Source organism: Pleurodeles waltl, chromosome 4_2, assembly GCF_031143425.1.
Source record: "Pleurodeles waltl isolate 20211129_DDA chromosome 4_2, aPleWal1.hap1.20221129, whole genome shotgun sequence".
Lineage (NCBI taxonomy): Eukaryota > Metazoa > Chordata > Amphibia > Caudata > Salamandridae > Pleurodeles > Pleurodeles waltl.
Genome location: NC_090443.1, coordinates 719,943,127 through 719,965,934, shown reverse-complemented (window position 1 = coordinate 719,965,934; position 22,808 = coordinate 719,943,127).

The following is a 22,808-nucleotide window of genomic DNA, read 5'->3' as shown; positions in this document are numbered from 1 at the left end:
TTTTTTAGATCTGCCGTTTTGTGTAAGTCCTTAATTATTGTACATAGTATGTCCTTGTCGTCAAGTACAAGATGTCCCCGCTACCAGCAACTGTTACACATCTTTGTCTCCTGGAAATATTAAATCTGCTTTTACAGGAAAACTTTCATGTTTTGAGAAGCTCAGATAGTTTCTATCTGTCTACAGTTCCATTTCGAAATAATCAAAATTGCTTGTTCTAGCGATGGCAGAAACACAGACTGCATAACTCGCAACGTGTGATAAAACAAAAAAGGCTAATATTTCACATGCAGGTGGCATGGTCGGAAACATAGTAATGAACATCTATGGGACATGGAATGGTTCCCACTTGTCAAGACGCGCTTCGGAACTCGTTTGTGCCTGGAGTGTTCTTGAAATATGAGGCCTCGAGCTTCCCCAAGGGACGCATCCCATATTCCACTGATAATCATTATGTGCCTTGAAATATTTGTATCATTCATTTCCTTGGTTAGCCACATGAAACCGAGCGTTGCTGCAGCTCCCTCTAAACGTGCGCCTCGACCGTCTCCGCAGCTCTCCTGGCGATGGATACAAGAGGCCAATGCCCGTGACACGAAATTAACACCGCGAGCAGATCACAAGGCCCTGCGGACGGCGCCCTTTCTTTCTGTCAGGATTTTTGGACAGCCTTAACGCGTACAACTTTTCAAATGCTAAGAACAAGCATTTAATCTTTGTTTAACTTGAAATTTAGTTAGCAATGTTGACACCTCTGTATTTTAACGCTGCGATCTCTTTGTTGTGAACAATCCCTTTCTCTCAACTTAATATCCCATCTCGGTCTCTAAGGAACAATAATTGAGTTTAGGCTAGCTTTAAATAGCGGTAAGGACAGGGGGACACAGATGGGTATTTCGTTGATTAACACCAACACTGGCCTAAGGCCTTGGTGTCGGGCGGTGGATTAGGACATTAGGGAGAGAATGACAGAGTTTTGGGACTTTCTCCGTCCTCAATAACATTCTTTCACATATTAAGTCGATCCACCCTAGGTAGCTACTTTATCATGCAGAAGGCCCTAATCCACTGGCGTGACTCTATCTGCTCTCACTTTGATGCTGCTTCTGTTTACAAGAGTAATGCAGCGCTGGGCGAGACAAAGTACTCGTGACAAGAAGGACTGAACAAGGCTTTTAGATGCGCATCGACCTGACCTAGAAAAAATGAGGGTTTTTGAAATGAAGTTATGTTGTTTGCTTCACGAAGAAGCTGACATGAGTTTTTCATCAAGAAGATTCTGCTTTACTGATCTTCTTGTGCCGCACTTTATCTTTTCGTCACCTCTGACCCCGCGCTCGGTGGCTCCTCCAGGCGCCTTGAGCGTAAGCCTTGTGGGGCTTTTTCTGATGTAGGATTGCTGGTCTCCCCTCTGGTGAATTTAAGCAGCTGCCGGGGCCGCTGCCGAGGTTGGCCACAGATCTGGTGCGCGGGCTGGGAAAGAGATTATGGGTCAGTCCCCAGTACCAGGGTACAAAAGCGTCCAGCAGGTTAGGATTTCGGGGACATCCGAAAAAGATTTCATGAAATTTGTAAAGATCTGAGGGTTCTTTGCAGGTTTCACGCGGTCTAAACTGCTTATAGCGAGTAAAACTCTAGGCAGTCGGTAAGTGGCGTTTTCACAGCTACAGTATGCTCCTTCCTACGTATATCCAATCCGTTCCAGGAAAATGAATTGTCGGCGGATTCTTCAAGCAGCCAACCAAAAAACACCATTGAAACACTGGTACTATAGAGTTTGTGGGACGTTAAAGGCTCCCCCAATCACACACTGCGTTTTATTCACCTCTCCAGGAAATTCGGAATGTCTTTTCCAAGACCATCTGTATACAAATTGAAATAGAGGTCCCTTTTCAAAGTCAGCACGTTCGCACTTTGTTCTCCACGTTCCATTTCAAGTGCAAAAACTGTTAAGGATGAATTGCTAGTGCTGCATCCTTTTACCATATACGCCTTTAAAAGACTCTTTTTATATTCAACAATAATTCACATTAGTGCCTCACTGTGCATCACAGATGTTTTAAATGTGACAAGGGTCTTCATGGCACAGCCAACAACGTTGATATTTTTTCAGTTTTGGTAACTGTTATAAAACCACTGCCTGGAGTAAAGAACAAGTAATAGTCAAGCGTTTTTGACGGATTAAGACACTGATGCAAATAAAAAGGGACGTCATGGCTTCAAACAAAAGAGGTTGGCCTAAAGCAAACATGCAGCGGAGAGAGCTACTGGGCAAACTTGGCCACCTAGTTTGCTTCTTTTAAATCAGGGCTTTCCATCGACTACAATATCATAATATCATTTTCAAATGGAGGGCTTTTTAGGTTTTCTACAATGATACCAACACTGAAAAAAATTATTTACTTGATATCATCGTATCTATGTGCAAAGTAACAGTCCTGACTGTTGTGCCTTGGTTTGCTTGTGCAACTGATCTAAGGAGCCTTGTGGAACGCACTGAAAGCCACGCGCATGGAGATTTTGGGGCAGAGGATTTAGGAATTTATTTAGTTAATTTGCTAACATGGCACATGAACAAGCTTTTTCCACTGCACACATAAGACCTACACCGTCATGTGTAGGCATAGGACACCATGGCCAAGGCTTCCACAGGTAGCAATTTTAGTATTGTACATGCTTCTCTATTGTTTCTCATAGCAAGAGGAAAGGCTTTTGAAATCTGCCTCTTTGGTATTGGGTCAGACTTAGCTACATAACTGGTGACGTGGAGGCCTACCATCAGGCCACATTATTTGTTGTAACAAGGCTAGTGTAAATTGGGCAATCAACTAGCTGACACCAATGAATGAAGGCAGTATGTGCCCCAGTACCAGGGTACAAAAGCGTCCAGCAGGTTAGGATTTCTATATATACAAACTTCTACACCAGGACTTTGACTAACTCCTTGAGGGTGGGTGCCTCTGTGTGTGAGGGTGGAGTCAAGATAAGATTCCAAAAAAACAACACAGACACTCACAGGATAATTTTCCACACATTTAATAATCAACTAAAGTGTTTTGACTTCCGACTTCATCAATGCCTACAGGTAAGACAGATTTAGGGGGTCATTCTAACCCTGGCGGTCGACGACCGCCAGGGCTAAAATGACGGGAGCACCGCCAACAGGCTGGCGGTGCTCCCATGGGCATTCGCCGCGGTCAGAAACGGGAAACCGGTGGTGTCCCGCCGGTTTCCCGCTGCCCTAGGGAATCCTCCACGGCGGCGCTGCTTGCAGCGCCGCCATGGGGATTCCGACCCCCTTACCGCCATCCTGTTCCTGGGATGGCGGTAACAGGTGTCGTGGGGCCCCTGGGGGCCCCTGCAGTGCCCATGCCAATTGCATGGGCACTGCAGGGGCCCCCTAACAGGGCCCCACTAAGATTTTCAGTGTCTGCATAGCAGACACTGAAAATTGCGACGGGTGCAACTGCACCCGTCGCACCCTTTCCACTCCGCCGGCTCCATTCGGAGCCGGCATCCTCGTGGAAGGGGGTTTCCAGCTGGGCGGGTGGGCGGCCTTCTGGCGGTCGCACGCCCAGCGGGAAACTCAGAATTACCGCGGCAGTCTTTTGACCGCGCAGCGGTATTCTGGCGGTTCCCACTTGGCGGGCGGCTCCCGCCACCCGCCAAGTTCAGAATCACCCCCTTAATCTCTATGAACTTTAAATCCTGTTACACTCTCCCATTGGAGCCGTCCCATAGGCATCAAAAGAGGACTCCACCCTCTAGGTTAGAATACCATATCTTTGTTGGGTTGCCATGTTGCGTGAATATCGTGTTTACAGACCGGCATATTTATCATTACAGATCTGCATATGCATTTCAAACTATCTCGCCTAAATAGGCATAACATACATCAACTGCCGGTAAGTCCGTATAACACCCTCACAACATGGCAATCTGCAGTCCTCTATGTAGGAAATGCTGAATGAGCTGCTTGTGTAACAGCAGGATTTAAAATTTAGAGAGATTAAGGCCCACATGATGATACTGGTGGTAAAAAAGGCCTACCGCCGCAGCGTCGGCCGCCAAAAGACCGTTGCTGCGGATACCAGCTGTCCGCCATAGTATGACCAGAGCTGGATTTCTGCCAGAAGGATGGCAAAAACCTGGCTGTGGCCATGCCGGCAGATGGTGGTAAGGGGACGCTGCTGCCACCAGCAGCGCCACGCCAGTAGACCGCCGCCAGCTGTATTATTACCCATAATACGGCCTGGTGGTGTTCTTCTGGCGGACACTGCTGGTGGCAGCAGCACCCCGTCTCCTGCTGGAGGACCCCCTGAACACAGGAAAGTGAGTGCTCTGACAGGGGAGGGGGTGTGGGGTGTTGTGTGTGAATGTTTGTGCGTGCGTGACAGCCGGTGTGTGTTTTGTGTTGAATGCGAGTGTGCAAGTATGGATGTGTCAGTGCGTGCATGTTGTGTTCTGTGAATGCATGTCTGCATGTATGTATGAAAGTGTGGGCAGATGTGTGTGTGGATGGATGTATGCATGCGTGGATGCATGTGGGAATGGGTGTGTGTAAATGTGTGTGTGTGAGAAGGGGGCATGAATGCAAGAGGGATTTGGAGAGGAAGGGGGGTGGGGTGTATCTAGAGAGGGGAAGACCTCTATCAGTGACAGGGAAGGGATTCCCTGTCACTGATAGTGCCTACCGCCATAGTTTTCATGGAGGTAAGGAAACCACAGAAACCATGGCGGTAGGCGGGTTATAATCCCGCAGGCGAGACAGACGGCCGCTGGGCTGGAGATTGATATCTCCAGCCCAGTGGTTGTTACGGCCGTGGTGGTCGGTGTGGTGCCTTGGCGGTTTGGATTCAGCCAAACCGCCAATGTCATAATATGGTGGAAAGTACCGCCAGCCTGTTGGCAGTACTTTCCGCCATATTTCCGATAACCGCCAGGGTCATAATGAGGTCCTAAATGTTTTACCTGTAAGCATTGATAAAGGTGGTAGCCAAAACATGTTTGCTGATCATTAAATTTATGGAAAATGATCCAGTGAGTGCCAGGTGTTGCTATATATATATATGTGTGTCTATCTATCTATCTATCTATCTATCTATCTATCTATCTATCTATCTATCTATCTATCTATCTATCTATGGATATATCTCACCTAGTGTTATGTACTTGCCTATATGTTTGGTGCCCCTTGACAAATAGTCACAAAATTGTCCCCAACCATTTGACAGTCACATCGGCTGCTGTCTGGAAAGTCTCAGGGTGATCCATCAAGTGGGGGGCTGAAAAAAGGGGGGAGCAAAAAAGGAGTTTCCCATGTTAATTCCTTTAGGGATTTTGAACGGTGACAGCACCTGAAATACGGAATTACACCAAATTTGGCAGAAGGGTAGCACTTGGTCCAGAAAGCCCCCTTTTTGTTATTTGGTGTAAATCTGTTTGATTATATCAGGACGTGAAGGCTCTGCAAACCCACCTGATCTCATGTTGAGATCTGATTGGCTGCCAACACTTCAAGAAGGAAGTGTTGGCAGTCATGTTGGGACTCAGCTTTTGCCAAGACTCAGAATAAAAAGTGAAAAAAACTAAAAGGGATTCCCTGCCCACTCCCTGGTGCTGTGGCCCCAGAGGGTAACTGTAGCTGTAACTCACGCCCACACCATGCACTGCTAATTACCCCATAATGAAAAGGTCTTGACAAGCTAATTTCGGCTATGGGCCTTTATCAATGTCAAGCTCGCTGGCGGAAATTCGCCATTTTAATATTAATATACATGATAATATTTAATTGGGCAGCAGGCAAAAGCACTCAACATAGCTGATGCACTAACTCATCCTAGCAACTACATAATCCTCAAGGGAAATATTTGGATAGTACAATGCTGTATTGCAAGTAAACACAAATATTGTCTCCATAATCAGAATGAAACCAAAATAAAAATACATCTGAATAAAAAAAAGAGTGAAAATAAAAAATGAATTAAAAATGACTTGATTCACATAATAAATTAACGATACGTTATCTGTCAGTGATTCATTAGACACCAATGACACTCAAAGTGTCCCCAATCAAATACAGAAAGCCTACAGGGGATATTTCATCTGGGACAGTTTGCATTTTTACCCAGCATCTTTAATTTAAATCAACTTGCTGCCATAGACTACACTAAAAACTTATTGAGCCCTGAATGGGCCATGGTATAGACTATGTGCAAACCTGCAATGTCAACAATCGTGACAATCACTCCCCTCCTCTCAGTTGTGCAGCATCACCCAGGATGGGTTAATCCACAATGTCCTACTTTTTGAAACCGGAAGGTACTCCTGAATCACGACCAGTGCCACCACTTCACAACCCCTGTGAGTTAACCAATATGTGTCCACAACTCCTCATCACTGTTCAGACCTCTGGGCACCTTGGTCAGTAATGCAATGATATAACGTGATTCTAAATGTCAAAGATTCCCAACTCTATTTCTTCCCCTTTCATTCATTTGGACCTGGTCTATACAGAAAAATCGAAGTAAGATGCTGTTACAATCATGATCAGTTTTAAAATGTCTAGCCACTGGATACGTCACATAAACCTAATTGAATGCACGCCTGTGCTCTAATATTCTTTTTTTGGCTGCATGTATTTTACTACCCACATACTTTTTCTCACAAGAACAAATCAAACAATCCACTACATTACTGGATTTACAATTTAGTAAATTTATGATGGGTTTCTTCACTCGTATGCCTGGTACATCACATTCTTTCACCTTGCCAGTCTGCGTGCAAGCTTTATATCGCAAACAGGGAAAATAAAATCCAGTAGTCTTTTTTTATGTCAACCTGCTTGTCAACATAAAGACTGTGGACCAATATATCCCTCATCGATGTGCTTGATGTGCTCCTCCTGTATGTCACTTGTAGGGTTTATGGTGAAGTGGGTCCTAATGCATGGTTAGTCAATAAAGTCTTCCGATTCTTTTTCAATAAGTCATATAATGAAACAGAATCCATTGAAAACCCGGTGATCAATCCGACCACGTACTCTTCCTTTTTCACTTTTCAGATCGATGAAGTAATAACATATATTATTATATAAAATATACGGGGATATTATGGTTAGGCTCACATTTTAAATGTACAAAACCATAGAAATTGACCAGTTACAGTTATAGTTATTTCAGGTAACTATAACTCGTGCTGTTAGGTAACTTTAACTCGTGCCCTTGTCATGCATTGCTATTTACCCCAGATATTACAACACTCATGACATCTTTCAGAACATCAGTGATATTATCACTGTAACATTTTTTGTAAAATTATCCTTAAAAAAAACTGTGCATGGCAGGGGTGCAAGTTATAGTTACCTTATGACACGAGATATAGTTACTTGAAATAACTATAACTGGTGAATTTCTAAGGTTTTGTGCGAGTAAGTTCAGAAACTACCTATAATGTCCTTGTAACTTTTGTTTTTTTAAGTGAGATATCTATCTATCTATCTATCTATCTATCTATCTATCTATCTATCTATATATATATATATATATATATATATATATATATATATATATATATATATATATCTATCTCCACGGTCCCGCTCGTACATTCATCCAGCTCCCAAGAGGGATGGAGTGCCAGGCCAGATGAGTAAACTGGTCCAAACATATCAAAAGTCCAAAATCATAAATGAAGCACTCACTCAAGCGTAGCGTTGATCGCAAACTTTAATCACCCTCCATGATGCATTTTGGTCATACCCGCAGCCTTGTTCACATAATCACCATTTTGGAAAAATCCATCTATAAACACTGTGTGAGACATGTCGCCACTGAAGAGGGACTATCGAACACATACCATGTGCAAACGACTACGCGCTCACAGGTATCATCTTGGAGTATAGTGAATGCATATAATCAAATACTATATACTCCCTCTCTGTTTAAAAAGGCAGTGTTATTCATATCCTATAACATATATATCAAAATGTCATGATTATCTTTATAATGGTACGATTTTAAACACCTAAAAACGCAGGGATCTCTTCTTGTTATATACATTCAATTTCATTCATTTATTTAAAAAATCAGAAAGATCAGAAACAAAGTATGTTCAGGGTCGCCATCTTGGCATGTAGTCTACTTTGTATATTGACAAACTCTATTGTCCCTCCTCATTCACAGGCGATTCTTGCTATAATTATAAAGGGCCAGAGGCAGAGGAAGAGGGGGTGTGAACAAAGGAGACAAAGGTTACGAGAAAGAAACAAATTGAAATGGATCAGAGGAACTGGGACACATGGGAATGAGAGCGAGCCCAGATGCACAACCATAATGGATCCTGAGATGGCAAACAAAACTATCATTAACTTATCCAATAAAGTATTAACAAGGACAGAAAAGGGACTACTATGTTTTGGACTATCCTTTTCTCCACAACTTAATTTTGATTATGTTAAGACTAGAGTTGATTTAATCTAGTTTATTAGAAAACTCAAGCTGATAAAATGGAATCATGCCAGAAATAATCCTACAAAAAGGAATAATCCAATATAGAGAATGAATAGTATTTCAGATGAAATTCAAATCAAGGATTTGAATCTATGATTAAAAAATATGAGGGGGGCACGCTGCCCTCCACACCCTGGGGAGCAACATCTCTCTGGAACAAAATAAAATTATAATAATAGGGGCTGTTTGCAAAGTATGTGGGTGGAGGTCCGTGACTCATGAACCACCAACTCCCCAGGGTAATATACTGTAAAGAATAATGCAGGAGGCCGAGAGGCCCCTTCAGGCCCTGACGGCCACCACCTACCCAGGGCTAAATGCTATTAAAATATTAGCTGGGGTCCTGTGGACCCCCCCCAGGGCCCCAGGAACCACAACCTCCCTTGGGAAAAATACTATTAAAATAATAAGTGGGACCTGCAGACCCCAGTCTCCGGGGGCTGCATACCTCCCTGGGGCTCAAATAACATTATTTCAGGGTGCCTGTTGCAGCCCCCCCCCGGGTACCACCACCTCCCCGGGGTCAGATCAAAAGACGAAGGGGGGCACAAAGCCATCCTCGTGGGGCTGTTTGTGGCCATGAGAACTGTCACCACTTGGGACTGGCTCCTGCTAGCTCCTGAGGTGCCTATACTTGGGAGGTAGCTGTTTGCTTTTGCATGGTGGCAGCTGACAGCTCCCACCAAGCAAAAGTAAATATGTCTCCTCTTTCAGCGAGCGGGAGCTTTAAAAATGTTCGAGCTTGCTGGAAGCTGCGTTTTCATCTCTTTTCCTGCCCGCTAACACATGGTCAGGGAAAGAGATGAAAACATTGCTCCTGCATGCAGGACGCTGCTAATTGTAGCAGCTCTCTGCGTGCGGGAGCAATGCCAGCTCCCACAGGAGACAAAAGCTGGCGGGAACATGGGGACCAACGGTTCTCATAGGTTTATACTGGGCACCCAGTAACATGTGGCCAGGCCCTAGGGGATGGGGTCCCTGGGCCAAAATCTGCCTAGGGAGGGTGGCCGCATGACCCGTCCTTCTTTAAAATAAGTATTTGGCCCTGAGGAGGTAGTGGTCTCAGGTGTTCAGGAGGGTCCTAGGGGCCCCCCTTTAAATATTTTTGCAATAGCCCTGGGGAGGCGGTGGTCCCTGGGGCACAGAGGGTCTTCACGACACCCCATATTTTTTAAAATATAGCCCCAGGGAGGTGGTGGTCCCCAGGACCCAGGGGGTCTGCATGGCCCCAGTAAGATATTTTATTATGTAACCACGGGGAGTTGGTGGTTCCCTCGGCCTGGCGAGGTCTGTGCAGAACCCAAAATTTGTTTTATTATAAAGGCCCAGGGAGGTGGTAGTCCCCGGGCCCCTTGGTTTTTGTGCAACACCCCAAATATATATATTTAATGCTGCCCCCTTTAAACTCTAAATCCCTTCTGCCATGTGTGGTGAGGGGTTTGGAGTTTAAAGGTGGTTGATTGCAGGACCTGGCCCCAGACCAGGCCCTGTTGCCAATCCCTGCAGTGTGTGGCATGAGGTACAACCTATACCATGGCCTGGATTTGGGTGGTTCTAGTGAGTTGGCTTCAGGGTCTGGCTGAAGACTGTGCATGGGATGGAGGTGGGATGGAGGTGGGATGGAGGTGGGTGGTTATAGGGGTTAGTCGCAGCAGCACACAGTGGCAGTCATTATATGATTGAGTCCTGAGCCCTAAAAGAAAAAAAAAAAAAATAAGGGGACAGGGTAGCGATTCCTTAACCACTGTGGGACTGGTACTGGGGTACCTCTCTGGAACCCAACCAGGGGCCAAACCCTTTTTTATCAAAATTTGCAGTGAATTTTCAGAAGATCTGCGACCCTACAGCAAAATTTTAAAAACAACAAGCTCATTCTCCTTCACTTGTATTTTTAAAAGCCTCCTGGTTGGGTCAGGTCCCGGGAGGGGGTACACATATTTTTATTTTGGGAGAGAGGAACACCGATGGCCCCCCTGACCAGACTTATTTTGGGCCAATCTCGACCCCGGGGTACCCATCAGTAGTGCCTGGCCAAGTACAGAAAGGAGAGAGGGGGGCTACCTGGGCCCCCTCTGTCAGCTATTAATGGTGTGAGGACCCCATACCCCAGGTCTGGCTCAGGCCTTGTCCCAGAGGGGCCATTCCTGGGATGTAGTGTTTTCCCTACCCACACTGCTGCAGGCAGGGAAACCTGTGTTTGCTGTCACTTGGCAGAAGCAATTTCAAATCTCCTGCCAAGCATGAGTAAACATGAGTCCGCTGCCAGCAGATGGGAGCTTGAACAATTCTCCAGCTCACTGGAGCAGACATTTCATCTGTTTCCTTCCCTGCACTCATGAAAAGATTGTTTCCACCCACAGGGAGTAGCATTTTTAGCTGTTCCATGCAGGTGGTAGCAGTGCAAAATCCTGTTGGATGCGGGCAGCTGGCTGGGGCCTTGGCAGCATTGGGCCTCCTCCTGGAGCCTCCATTGATAGTGTGGTGGGTGCTTTGGGTGGGCACCAGGGCACCCACCCTTTGTTGCGTGGACCCCAGGGGATGGAGTCCCTGGGCTGAGATCAGCCCAGAGAGGGGGCTGTGTGCCCCTTACCCTCAAATATGATACCAGTCCCCATGGAAATGGATCTCTGGGGCAAAAAGTGGCCCCAGAGAAGTGAACCATGTGTCCACTCCCCTTAATTTTAAATAGTTGCCCTGGGGAATGGGATCTCCAGGGCCTTATAAAGCTCTGGGAAGGGAGCCAAGTAGTCTTCTCCCCTGTAAAAAAAGTCCCTGTGGCTAACCCCTGTCACACACAGCCAAAAGCCATGTGTGGTTGGCTGCCTTTGAGGGTTGGCCACAGGGACTGGCCACAGGCCAGGCCTTCTGGCCAACCAGCCACTGCTCATGTGCAGCATGTAATTGGTTGCATGTGAAGGGTTTGTTTTCCCTACCCCTTTTCCCCTGCCCTCCATCATCCACTTTGCTGCCACTCCCGCCTGCCCGCCATGGTCAAATTGTTGCCTCTTCACCCTTCTCCCTGCACTCAATTATCCAAGTCCATGCCCCTTACCACTGCCTCTCCACAGTAGTCTGATGAACAACTAGATTCCTAACATTCTATATTTATTACAAAACTGTGGCACACCTGGCATCATCTTGATGTAATCAAAACTGTAATACCTAAAGCATTTGCTTTGGAAATTATAAAAATGAGAGGGTCATATTTCCATAGAAATTATGGTTGGTGCTCTACAAACTAAAATGAGGACATATTGTCTAAGTTCTCAAATAGTGACAAAGTACTTTTACATTATTTTCTAACTTTATGTTTTTATATCCAGTTAATCACTTGATTATATGTTTTACTTAAGGGAGAGGATGTGGCGTCACTGCCAGAGCTGCAGACTTTGCAACTGATGAATTGGATTCGAATTTCTGTGTCAGCTCGAAATCCTGTGATTCTGGGCAAATCACTTGATCTCACCATACCTATAGCCCAAAAGGAATGTGTCCTTGTATAACGTAACTGATGCTAATGTAAAGCACTCCATTACCTTCGGGTGAAGTCTGCGCTATATAAAACTACAAAAAAACAAAGAAATTAAAACCTGATTTAGAAATTGGAGGATGGAATACTCTATCACAAACATGATGGATATCCCATTTGCCGTATTATGATCTCCATAGGACATAATAGGATCGCAATACAGCGGACAGGGTAGCCATCTTGTTTGCATACTTCCATCATTGGGCTATACTTGGGCTGCATTTGTGTGATATTTGTCCTACATTTGGGGTCTTTTTTTCTGGTGGCCATAGACTTATTTGGTCTGAAGTACCCTAATTTCCACATTTAATGCAGTATCCTTAGTAGAAAATGATTTCAATTTTTGACTTCAATTCCATCAAGATGGCATTCAGATGTTTCACACTTTTGGCCAAAATTCAGAATGTTAGCGCTCTACTTGCCCATTAGAACATTGTAGTAAATCCGCTGATCACTGCTGCTGGTATTGAAAGTGCATGTTTCAGTCTGTTTATCAGAATGTTTTAATGAAATAGAACAGGAAGATATTTGAGAACTTACTTAAAACATGTCCTAATCTTTCTTTCTGCAGCATTATCGATAATTTCTATGAGAAAATGAACCTCCTCATTTTGTTCTTAAGTGTGTCAGTGCTTAAGTTGTTCTTTAGAACATTCTGGGAGGCTGCAGTAGAACACAATGGAATCAATTCACAGGCTGCTCCCGTTGGAAGTACAGCAGAAAGATATTTGAGAACTCACTTAAAACATGTCCTAATTTTTCTTTCTACATATTTTCTACGACAAAATGAACCCCTCATTTTGTTCCTTTCTAAAGTAAATGTTGTAGGTTTTACCATTTTGATTCAACCAAGATGGCTTCAGATGTGCCACACATTTGTTATAAAAAAGACTGTTAGTGCTACAGTTGTTCTTCAGAACACTCTGGAAGGCTGCAGTAAAACACAAAGGAATTAACTGACAGGCTGCTCATGTTGGGAGTACATGTTTCACTGAGAATGTCAGACTTCATTCTCATATGGCTTAGAATGATAATGTGGATTTACAGAAAATACACTCTCAATTTAGCTTCTGGAGAACCTTCCATAACCTCAATGTGGAAACCATGAGAAAACAGTTTTCTCTCAAACATGATTCATGAAGTCATAGTAGCAGGCTTTTTCACAGGATAAAATCACCTTAGCAACAAATGACATATTGGAACTAAAATTTGCTATCACCCTTTCTGCATTCTCCTTTTTTGTGACCCTCAAATCCTGCCATACACTACAATGAATTTCAATGGGTGCTCTCATGTAGATTGGTCCCAAGATGGCTGCTAGCACTTCCTGGTTGAAGTGCTGATAGCCAATAAGATCTCACCAGGAGAACTGTACTTATATTCCGCCCAGATATCCATATTTCTTTTTCCTTCAATATCTCAAAAACTACTGAACAAAGTTACACCAAATCCCAAAAAGCACACTTTCTGGACAAAGAGCTAGCTTTCTGCCAAATGTGGTGTAATCATCTGTCCAGTGGTTCGGGTTGTAGTTGTGTTCAAAATGCCTATGGGAATTAGCATGGGAAACACACTTTTTTTTAACCCCCCACCTTTTTTCTCAGCCCTGCTGTTTGAAAAATCACCCTGAATCTTAACATTCACAATAAAACTCAGAAGGAGACTTTTTTGGGAAAATTGCCTGGGAGGGTGAAAAAGAAACAATGTAAAACATATAGGGGGTCAAGATACAGGTATCCTGACATCATAGGACTCATGGAGGGGCCCCTTAGGGACCACTCATGGGTTAAAAAATTGCCTTTCTTTTTGGCTGATCTGAGGATTCAAGAATCTTCCACGGATCCTCATTGAATCCTCCTCAGATCCTGGGAAAAAGTAAGTAACTGTTTAGCTTGCCACAACCTGACACAAATATTAACATGTGCATTAAAAAAAACATAAAAATTCACTGAAAGAAACAAAGGTTACTGGGATGTTATAGCTAGGTTGACATTTTACCCATACAAAACCATGACAATTTAGCAGTTATAGCTATGCTTATAGTTATACTTATTTGAAGAAACTATAACTCGTGCCAGAAAGTAACTTTAGGCAACAAGTTATAGTTTCTTGACATAAGTATAATTATAAGAATAGGTATAACTGATGAATTTCTATGGTTTTTAATGGGTAAAACGTCAACCTAACTATAACGTCCCTGTAACCTTTGTTTTTTTCAGTGAATGTAGATATATATATATATATATATATATATATATCGATCTATTGTTTTATATATATATATATATATATATATATTTACTGAAAAAAACAAAGGTTACAGGGACACTATAGTTAGGTTCACATTTTAAACATGCAAAACCATAGACATTCACCAGTCATAGTTAGAGTTATCTCAAGTAACTATAACTCATGGCCTAAGGTAACTATAACTTGCATCTTTGACATGCACTGCTAATTACCCCACAAATTACTGCATTCATGACATCTTTGATAACATCACTGATAATATCAATGTAAAATATTTGAATGGTTGCATGAGTATCTGAGTTGGTGTGTGAGTGGGTGCATGAGTCTCTGAGGGCATGTATGAGTGAACGAATTAGTGTATGACTCAGTCAGTGAATTGTTTTTGCATATCCTCGAATATCCTCAAATTTAATTGAATATTCAAGGATATCAGGCATGATGAAGAAAAATAATTTTAAAGCCATAATGTGATCCTAAAACATCCCTATATCACACCCCTCGGGTAAGGGTCCCTCCACCCTGACCACTTATACCACTTATCAATTCTATTGCAGCGTCGGGAACCCTCTCCGATAGCATGAAATGGTGGCCGTAACTTTCTAGTCAGGTTGTGGCCAAACAATTACAGCACTTCTATTGTGTGCGCATTCGCAACAATTCACGAATATTCGCAACTTATTCAAGGCCAGAGATATACAAATGTATTTTCCCTTTAATAACTCCAAAACTACTGGAAGGATTTACACCAAATAAGCAAAAACACAGTCTGCATATTGAAAGCTAGCTTTCTGTCAAATTTGGTGTAATTCCGTCCAGAAATTGAGGCTGTAGTTATGTCTAAAGGTCCTCAGGGAATTAGCCTGGGGAAACTCAACTTTTTTGTCCCCCCTTTTTCTCAGCCCTTAGTTGACGGATCACCCAAACTCTCCATATGAAAGAAGATTCCCCAGGACACCTTTTTGGAAAATTTTGTGAAGGTTCATCAAATGGTGTCAAAGTTATAGGCAAGTCAAAAAATGCTTTCTTTATATAAACATGGTCCTAATTATAACTACCTACTGGTGACTGCCACGAAGTATATATTACTTATATTAAATAGACTTTCTCTTAAAAACAAAGGTTAAAGAGATGTTATAGTTAGGTATGGCAATATTATCTTAATTTGCATTAAAAAATATCAGACATTCACTAAAGAAAACAAAGGTCAAAGTGACATACTATTATAGTTAGGATAAAATATCAGTTTAAATGTAATGTTTTACACTAAACAATACTGAAATTCATCAGTTATAGCTATTTCAAGTAATTATAACTCTTGTCTTGGCCCTGCTCAGTGTTTTTGTCAGTGATGTAGGTCACTTGTCATCAGTAATGTTATCAATGATGTCATAGAATATGTCATGCATGTTGTAATCTGTGAGAGAGAAATGTTAAGCTTCTTTGGATATTAGTTCATTAAACTGAGCTTTATTTAAAGAAACTACTACTTTTATACACAATATATCTATGCTATAAATCCCATACAATACATAGAACACATTCCTAATGTGATCATCACTAAACTGAATGTCACACTAATAAAGCACCCATAAATACAATAACATTTTACGAATAATATATTCATTCTAAAACATATCTCGATAAATACATGATATAATCATAAAATACAAATGTGTAACGAGGAGTCTGTCTCTCTCTATGATAAATATTCATGAAATACATTTGCAATAGCCACCCAAATACACAAAACAAATACCAACATTAAAAATTACAATTGTTGAAAAATCTTCCCTTCCACCTACTTATTCCACTTAGTTGTAGCTGCTAAAAATCGGTCTATTGAACTGGCGACATCTAAACAGCACAACTCATACAATAATTTTGGGGCATCTGTGTTCATTTTTTAAACTGTAAATAATTAAAATAGGCAATTTATACTGTTACCTAAGATCAACAATATATGGACAGTCTATTAAAATAGGCATGCTTGTGTTTAACCCAGAAATAGTCAGCATCCATCATTCTACCACTATATGCAAAACAGAAAAACTTGCAATTTAACCCTACCCGTGCATCAAGATCTGTGTTTATCAAATTGGTTTTGGGAGTTCTGAGAGATTTAGGAAGTTTATGATTTTCTGCCAGGAATTACATAATGCAAAGCTGAGCTCTTTGTCTTAAGGTCGCTTAGGTCCTTGATTCCAGACTTTGTGGCAGTGTTTTTTCTATGGTTCCTTTTTGCTGCAGATATTTAACATCCCATTTCTAAAATTCTCTAAGTTTAACAAGGGAGCCATGTAGTGTAGCTGATGTCTAGTATATCTAGCTGATCCCACCCGCAAACTTTATCATGCAGACTTTAGATGCTTTGTCTATTGGACATCATTGCAATCTTTTGCAAAACCACATAGTTATGTTAGCTGAGATATTATTCCAAGTGGTTAAACCAAGTTGCTCATGAATGGCTTTTAACATCGAGGATAGGGGAAGATACAAGAGAGTTTTAAACATCTACATTCCATTTTATTCCAAACATATCATGACCCAATATTAAAAACATCTGTGCCATAGAGCACTTACAGGGTTTATAGTTTTATAAGTCACAATCACCAGGGTACGGAGGGCCCATCAAATTCTTTCTTAAACTTCTTTAAATCTACCACAGATGTACAAGGTTTAACTTTTGGGGAGTCTAAATCCGCTTTCCACTGCAGATTTATTGGAAATATAATGCAGTGGTATTTGTATGTGGAGGTCTCTTCCACTAACATATCACTGTTATACTATTTGCATGTGTTTGTTTTCCTCCTCATTCCTAGAACATTTGTTTTATCTCTGCTTATTATAAAGTTAATTGATTTAAAGTAATTATTAAAAGCTTCCAGTTTCATTTGCATCCCCACCTGGGTTACATCTAGAGTAACAAGATCATCAGCATACAGTAGGCATGTAATATGATGACTGCCCATCTTTGGAGAAAACAAGCGTGTTGTGTTTAAACAAGTGGGTAAATTGGTCAGATAAAGGGAAACCAGTGTAGAAGCTAAGACACATCCCTGTCGAAGCTATTTGAAATAGTAATTTTCAGTGAAAGGGTCCCATTTATGTCTAGCTCCACCCTTGCCCAATTGTCACAATGTAATTATTTAATACATCAGCTAGACGCTTAGAAATAGTCATACCCATCAATGTTCGCCGAAACCAATTCCTATAAACAAGGTCAAATGTCGAGCAAAAATCGACAAAACGACAAAACAACAAAACAGGTTACCTTTTGTTTCTATCGCTTTTTGACCCATGTCCAAAGACTGAAATAATGCTCTATAATGCAATCCACACCCTTAAACCTACCTTGTTCAATTGGGATTAAGTTATTATCTTCAAGCCAATCTTTTAGGCACAGGAGGATTTGTTTAAGAAATATTTTGGCCCCTGCATCAATTAAACTAATCAACTGATATTTTTGGGTTATTTGGATCATTTTTATAAAAACTGGCTTAATTATAGCACCCTTCCAACTCTTTGGAAATTCCCTCTTCTTCAAAAATCCATTAAAGGCAATATGAAAGAAGTCAGTCCACCTGTCTGGTTAGCTTTAACTATAATTACCAGAACATTGTTCAGGCCCGCTCATCGAGTGATATTTATACCTACATTCATCTTTATTATGGCAGACAAGTAAGTCCAATATAGAGGGTCTTCATCCAGATCAACCCATTCTCCAAAATGTATTGCACTTTTAGCTGTATATAACTCCAACAAATAGTCATTCCAGCCTTCCTCCTAAATATTGAGGCTAAACATTTTTACTTTTATTTCCTCCTTCCTTTACCAACTCCCAACATTTCTTCAGATCCTTTGATGCAATTACAGTTAGCATCCGATCCCAATTCATTCTATAATACTCATTTTCCTTTTGCTTAATTGAGCATACTCAGCTTTTGTTTTCTTGATGATTTCTTCTTCCTTTTCTGAATCATTGCCTGCCTCCTTATAGTTCTTTAGTTTCCTTAATAGTTGTTTCAAATTCTGGCACTATGAATCAAACCAACCAGTACACGACATCTTATTATTACATGCTCACAAATGCTGCAATTTCTCTTTGGAGAGAGCAAAAGGCATTCATCCACCTTGCTAATGACCCTATTGTGCCAATTCAGTATATATTTACTTACAGGCTTAAGATTTCCCAGATCAATAATCAATTGTAGATTGAATAATAAAGCAAACCTTCTTGGGTCCTCAGTTCACAGAGGCAACACTTTGGGGGCCATTACAACCCCGGCGGTTGGCGTTAATGTGGCGGTAAGTACCGCCAACAGGCTGGTGATACTTATCGCCATATTATGACATTGGCGGGTTGGCTGAAGCCAACCCTGCAATGTACCACTCCGACCGCCACAGCTGTAACAGCCGCCGGGCTGGAGATATCCATCTCCAGTCTGGCGGCCGCCATTGTTCCACCTGTGAGATTATGACCCCGCCTACCGCCATGGTTTCCGTGGTGTTCGTAACACCACGAAAACCATGGCGGTAGGCCATATCAGTGACAGGGAATTCCTTCCCTGTCACTGATAGGGGTCTCCCCATCTTCCTATCCAGTTACCCCCCACCTCCCTCTACCTCTCCAAACCTCCCCACCCCCTATATTCCTACATTCACACCCATTCCCACAAACACACACACACACACATACACACATCCATTCCCACATGCTTACATGCATGCATGCATACATCCATTCATGCACACATCTGCACACACTTTCAAACATACATGCAGGTACGCATTCATATAATACAACATACATGCACTCACACCTCCATACATGCACACACGCATTCAACACGCAACACAAACATTCACACACACACACACAACACTCCCCTCCCCTGTCAGAGACCCAACTTACCTGGATCCAGGGGGTCCTCTGGCAGGAGACAGGACGGGGCGCTGCTACCTCCAGCAGCGTCCACCAGCAGAACACTGCCAGGCCGTATTATTGGTCATAAGACGGCCAGCGGCGGTCTACTGGCGTGGCACTGCTGGTGCAGCAGCACCACCTTACCGCTATCCACCAGCATGGGCGCAGCCGGATTTCCTCCATTCTTGTGGCGGAAATCTGGCTGTGGTTATAATATGGCGGACGGCTGGTAGCCTCGGCGATGGTCTTTTGGTGGCCGTCGCCACGGTGGTAGGCGTTTTTTACCGCCAAAGTTAAAATGAGGGCCTTTGTCTCCATTCAAGATCCCTAGCTGTAGACGAGTGTATAGGGGCCAGTGGTCACTCTCTTTTATCCTCGAAATATGAAAATAATTACGAAGATCAAAAACCATCCCTGGATAAAAACATAATCATAATCAATAGAGGCAAATTGCCTCTCTGGCACGTTTTACTGGCCATAGTATCAGCTGGAGAGATCCCATTTAGACAAATCAACTTCTTTAATCTTTTTTGCAACATTCCATGAAGGATAGTTTGGGAAACTAGCCAAAAGAATATTGTATACCTCCAGCATGTCTGCCTGATCTATATCGGTCCAAGGTGGATTTAGGCATTGAAATCCCCCCATGATCATAAATGATCATTAATCGCACAGAGATGACTGATATCTTCCCAAAACTGAGTTATATACTTCCATCTTGGTTGCTTTTTAAACCAGTCATCATATACATTTACTACTAACAGTTGATCATGGTTTACAATATTAGCATAAGGATATATCATTGTGGCTTGCAGCCATTCACATTAGGGCTCTCATTTATAAGGGCATTACACCAAAACAAAATCACTTTTTCTGATGTTCAGGTGGCGCAATGCCCTGCTACATATTAACAAAGTGCTGTCAAGCCACTTTTTGGGGCTTAAGGCCGCCTTGTAAATGCAGCCCCGTTACACGCATCATTTTGCGTGCAGTGGGTGTTGCTGTGGGCATTCCACCACAGCACCCATTGCATTTTGACGCTGCCCCAGATCTCCGAGAAATTGTAAACCTGAGGCAGCGCCAAAAACTAACACCACCCGGGGGGTGGCGTTAGAGTGGTGCAATGAGGAGAAATACTTTTATTTCTCCTCGCTTTTTCTTTTTCTATGTGTGCTGCATTCTGCAGCACACAGAAGGAGCAAATTGCCATTAATGATTATTTATGTGCAAGAAGGTGTCCCTTCCTGCACATAAACAATAATTAAATAATGACAATTTGTTACTTCTATATGTGCTGCAGAACTAGCAAATCACCATTACTGATTGTTTATGTGCAGGAAGGGACACTACACATAAACAATCATTCCCTGCAATGCAGGCACCCTTTCACTATTGTACAATACACACACTATACAAATGTTATCCTCCCAGGTGAGTCCACTTTGATTGAGAGTTCACAAAGAATGGCATTTGGACAATAGTACACTGGGATGATGGTTGGCTTTACAGAAAGAGGGCCACCCTGGCCTTAGTAGTCATGTCACTTTCTCTAGTACACACACTTGACCAATGTTCTCCCCCCAGGTGAGTCCACTTCAACTGAGACTTCACTAACAGATGTAGTGTAGTATGTGCTCACTGTGATAGTATTTGTAGTTACAGGTATAGTGTCTCTTGGGAGTTGCAGTCAGGTCACTCTCTGTACTTCCCACACTTGGCAAATGGTATCCTCCCAGGTGAGTGAAGTTAATTTGTGATTTGCCAAACAGGGGTCTGTGGACAAGTGACCACTGGTCTGGTGTTTGGAGTTGTAGAACAGTGCCTTCTGGGAGTTATAGTCATCACAGTCCCTGTACTACACACGCTATACAAATGTAATCTCCCAAAGTGAGTACACTTCAAATGTGGGTTGCCACCTAGTCTTTGGGTGGGTGGACACTAGGCTTGTGAGTGGAGTGACAGTAACAGTGGCAAAAGGTGAGCTATGAGCATTTATGACATAGCATTTTGGTGACATTTTTAGTGTTGTGACTTACCAGACTCCACTCCCCCAGGTATTGCTGCTAAGCTCTCAGGATGCAGGATGACCAAGGCCTTCTCCTCCCCTGGAAAGAAATGTAATGGGGCAAAGGGAGGGCCACCACCAGTCCTCTTGCCCTATAGTTACTTGGAGACCAGAGAGCAGACTTTGCCCCTGAGGTCGTTTCACCTCTTCCTGATGTCCTCCTTTGTGCACAGAGTGGTGTCTACAGCATTGACTCTGTCAACTATTCTGTCCCACATTTTGATTTTCCTACTTAGAGGAGTATGCTGGACTTTTGCTCCAAACAATTGTGGCTCTACTTTTATGATTTCACCCACCATGACTCTTAACTCATCCTGAGAAATATGGGGATTTTTTTTTAATGACATAGTGGAAAAAAAGGTGTGACAGTGACTTACTAAAGAGCGGAAGTGCAAAAGGGTGTGACTGGACAAATGTGTGTGCTGGATGTGAAAAGAGATGATGGGAAAAAAGATTGTGGTGTGAGAAGGGGTGTGTTTTATAAAGTGTTTTGCAGGTTTGTCCAGTGTGGCAATGTGTGCCAGCTGTGTTGTTTTCCAATTCATTCAATGTGCAGTTGTGTATTACTTTGCTGACAGTGGACTACCATGGTTCGGACCACAATGGGGTCCACTATGGCGACTATATCTTTGTAATACAGTCAGTGGTTGGTTGCGGTGCTGTCGGTGCTGGAAGTCAGACCACCTATTTCCAGGCCTTTTTTGGTTGGCAGTTGGCAGTCCTGCCTGCATAACTCGTAATAGGGCGGTCTGAAAGACCTTGCACCGTTCCAACACCACATTAGGGTCATATTTTTTTAGACCCTCACAGGTGAGTAGTTGCTCTTTATAAAAACCTATTGAATTGATTGATTAATGCTAATGTGGCATTGCAAGGAGAAAATCTCTGCGCCATATTTACAAAATGGCACAATGTTTGCATTGAGCCACTTTGTAACCCTTTGCAACACATTATACCTGCACCAGGCATAATGTATGCAAGAGGGCCATTTTGGCGCTAAGGGGCCGTAAAAAGTGTGCAAAGGAATCTATGAGATACCTTTGCACCAATTTTATTGCCATTTTTTAACGCCTCCTAAGTGCAGGCGTTAAACAGAGGCTCCAATTGATTACAATAGGCCTCTGGGTGCTTTGCAGGATTAGCGTCATAATTTTTTAAGATAATCCTGCAAAGCGTCAGACTAGTGTAAAAAATTATGATGCTAGTCACCCTAACTACCTCCAAGGTGCACTGTATTTTAAATATGGCTCTACCATGGTGGCGTTAGGGGGGGTGCTAAGGGACTCCATAGTTTCCTTGTAAGTCCATAGAAAGTGGAACTACAGGAACCCATTGCCCAAACATTAAATGCTACTAATAAGCATAAAGCACTTATTGTACCACTCAAATTAGTAGCCCTTATGAAACCTGTCTAAAGTGCATGTGCTCACTTTCTTAAAAAATTGTAACATAGGCTTATCCTCAATTGCCATCTATAATATACTTATAAGTTCCTTGTAAAGTGGTACTACATGTTCCCAGGGCCTGTAA